Below are 3,990 nucleotides of genomic sequence, written 5' to 3'. Positions count from 1 at the left end.
CCTTGATTAATATTCATGATGGTACCATCCCACTTACTCTGCACTCATCCCCGCCTCTTTTTTATTTTTAAAGAAGCAGTAGCCTCGGTATTCTCTGACTCTTCTCATGGCTTTTGGGGTATTTTGAGTGGCATGTAGAAAGTGCAAATCGCCAATTAAAAAACTTCAGGTGTATCTCTGTGAAGGTCATCTCACAGCATTAGCAGTTATAACACATGTATGACAATAATGACCCCAAAATGTAAAAAAAATCAGATAAGTTGACTGAGAACACATTCAGAGCAATGACCTGGGGAAGAGTTACAGGGGGATGAATAAGCCAATTGGAAGCTGGGGGTGATTAGGTGGCCATGAAGGTATGAGGGCCAGATTGGGAATTTAGCCAGGACACCAGGGTTGACACCCCTACTCTTACAATAAGTGCCATGGGATATTTAGTGACTACAGAGAGTCAGGACACCTGTTTAACATCCCATCTGAAAGACAGCACCCTACACATGGAAATGTCCCTAATCACTGCCCTGGGAATTTTGATATTTTTTTTTAGACCAGAGGAAAGAGTGCCTCCTTGAGACCCCCCAACACCACTTCCAGCAGCATCTGGTCTCCCATCCAGAGACCAACAAGGACCAACCCTGCTTAGCTTCAGGGGAAAGCTAGCATGGGATGCAGGGTGGTATGCTGCTGGATAAAAAAAGGGACAGATCGATATTTACAGAATGATTACCTGAAGGAAAATAATTTTTGATTAGGCCTAGCCTATATTTTGCACGGACTGGCCTATAGTCTATGTTCTGTTCAGTTTGAGGAGAACGCAAAGATGAGGAGTACTAACTTTGATAAATTGCTACAACTATAATTCATTTATTAAAAACAATATGTTTCTTTCTCATGATGAATTTATCAGCGTTATTGACCCCACAATAAGCCAGATTCGAGTAACGTACATTGTGGTGCTGAAAAACAATCAATTGGAAATGGACAGCTCATGGGGCTGAAAGTAGATACATTTGAGTAGGCATAATTCATTTCAACCATCCTCATTTAATTAGACTTTACTAACAACAGCCTATTTCTTCCTATTTAAGAAATTAGGTAGGCCTACCTGTTTGACAGACAAAATTAGGCAATGGACTGCTATATCCATAGAATTATTGGTCAATTCCTCCACCCACCATGCACTCTTTAAATAGCCTACCTTGATGTCAGTGAAGGGCTGTTAAGTTAAAACCAAGACTTGAATTGAGGGGTTATGAGATGGTATGCCATAGGCCTTCCTTTTCATTTTTACCCCTGTTTTTGTCCCCAATTTCATGATTACGATCTTGTCTCATTGCTTCAGCTCCCCAACGGGCTCGGGAGAGGTGAAGGTCAAGTCATGCATCCTCCGAAATATGACCTGCCATACCACGCTTCTTAACACCCGCTTGCTTAACCATCTGCACCAATGTGTCGGAGGAAACACCGTTCAACTTAAGTCAGCCTGCAGGCGCCCTCCCGGCCACAAGGAGTTGCTAGAGTGCAATGAGTCAAGTAAAGCCCCCCCTCCCCCCTCCTCCACCACCAGCCAAACCTTCCCGACGCTGGTCCAATTATGCGCTGCCCTATGGGACTCCCGGTCACAGCCAGTTATGACACAGCCTGGGATCGAACCCCAGGCTGTGGAGATGCTGCAAAACTGTGATGCAGTGCCTTAGACCGCTGCGCCACTCAGGAGGCCGAATAGGCATACCTTTAATTCGAGAATACGACAGTTAAAGATTTAAGAACAATTGGAAGAAAATAAAACGGATCCGATTATATAAATTGATCAATAACAGTGCTTTGGTCTGCAATGCTTATGCTAGAAACAAGCTGTAAAATACCTGGCAAAGTGGTGACACTGATGCATATGGGGATATCATTGTTTTGTTTCTTTGACATTCAGAGGCTAACTTTGCTTGTGAGGTAATCTAATTATGTCACTATCAATTGATTAAAGCTATTCACTTCCTTCACAATAGAAGATGTTTAAACCCAGACAGCTTTTAGGGACACACTTGTGACCTTCTCTCGTTGGGTTAAGCCAGTGAAGAAGAGAAGCCAGCAGTTAAAGCTTACATTTTTCTAAATGGTAGGCCTACTCTGTCTAGGGTACCATGCTCAGATTCCTAAATGAAGTCTCAGATTTAAATATTTGCAAACAGGGACAGTTTCATTGCAAAAAAGACACACTGATTTTGCATTGGAGAAAGATGATAAGATGAACACATAGGCCTATCTCTCCTATCTCTTTGTCCATTCTTAGCCTGTAATGTCCGCTAATATGTAATATTATGTAGAATTGCAAGAAATGTTTATAAAAGCCATTTTTTTCTCGCACCTGCAAATACAATGATATATTCATGCAATGTTTTTACTATAAAGGGGCTCTTTCCACCCCTACTCTTGTCCACGGTGGTCTGTGAACCCAAAACCTTCTGGCCCGCAGCCCTGTTGCCTGTCCAAGAAGTGTGGGCAAAAGGAAGACATGTTCTCTGCTATCCGCTTGGTTTTAATTATTATTTTGGGTATAGAGTACCACAGTATGAGTCAAAATACCCATAAAACCTAGCAGTCTGACAATAAATGGTTCCAATCATTTTTCCATCATTCATTTTTCTGATAACCGTGTAAATCTGGTGACTATAAATATATTCGCCTGTATGTTAATTAGCTGCTAATGTGGCTATCATAAAAAACTACAAATGCCATGATGATCTGGATGAGACTGCCAAATCGAAGCAAAGGTAAGAATCTCTGGATCAACTCTCTGATGTTAGCAAAATGTTGTAATGAATAAATTGGCTAAATTTCTTTCAATTGACAATTCTGTGAACTGTCTTGTGCAAGTTTTAAGTTGTCATAATACCTGTTAGCAAAGGTGTTAGCTCGAGATGACGTGCAGGAGCTTGCAGGGATTTGTAGTCTTGCATGATGTCTATTTTGATGTGAATTAGCATTTTTGAATCTGAGAGTAAATAGAGCTGAATATATTGGTAAAAGTCACCTTGTCCGAGAGAGATTTACATGCTTATCGAAATGTCACGCCAGAGTAAGCCTACACGAAACACAGCCCTTATTTTAAGTATTTTGAAAATTCCCTATGGGAAAAATGATTGGTGGAAAAACGATTGGAACCATTTCCCTGTTTGACTGCTAGGTTTTATGTGTATTGTGACACCTCCAATGTGGGGCTGTATAGGGGAGGGTCACTTGTTTTTTTTCAAGCTTTCAGGGATGGTTTAGGTCAAATTGTCATGCTCTGACCTAGGAGAGCTGTGTTTTCTCTGTTTAGCTAGGCCAGGGTGTGATAGGTGGGTTGGCATTCTATGTTTTGTTTTCTATGATTTCGCCGGGTATGGTTTCCAATCAGAGGCAGGAGTCTATCGTTGTCTCTGATTGGAAGCCATACTTAGGCGGCCTGTTTTTCCCTTGTTTTTTGTGGTTAGTTATTTTCCGTTTCGTTGTAAGTACCTGACGGAACTGTCTGCTGTCATTTTTTGTTTAATTTGTAAAGTGTTCATTTTGCTTCATTAAACTCAAGATGAACATATTCCACGCTGCACCTTGGTCTACTCACTTTGATGCCTGTGACACAAATATATTTTGTTGAATGGAGTGCCATCCATTTTCATTTCAGAGAAGTCTGATTTTCTCCATGTAACCCTTATTATACATAATGTTCATTCCCTAATATTTCCTTTTATCATGAAATATGCAGTGAGGTGATTCATACATTTAATAAAGAGCATACTTATTCTAATGTCTCTTATGTGCACTTTCTTACAGTATACGGTACTCTGTATACAGTAAATACATCAGAATGATAGAGACATCTTAACTGACCGAGAGTGTGGATTTTAGGTTTTGGAAGGCCTGCTGTCCTTGTCTGGCCTGATGCAGCAGGGTGTTCTTGACTGCAGTGATATACTGACTGAGTGTGTGTGTGTGTGTGTGTGTGTGTGTGTG

Source organism: Salmo trutta, chromosome 29 (genome assembly GCF_901001165.1).
Source record: "Salmo trutta chromosome 29, fSalTru1.1, whole genome shotgun sequence".
Classification (NCBI taxonomy): Eukaryota; Metazoa; Chordata; class Actinopteri; order Salmoniformes; family Salmonidae; genus Salmo; species Salmo trutta.
Note: the sequence above shows the minus strand (reverse complement) of the source record.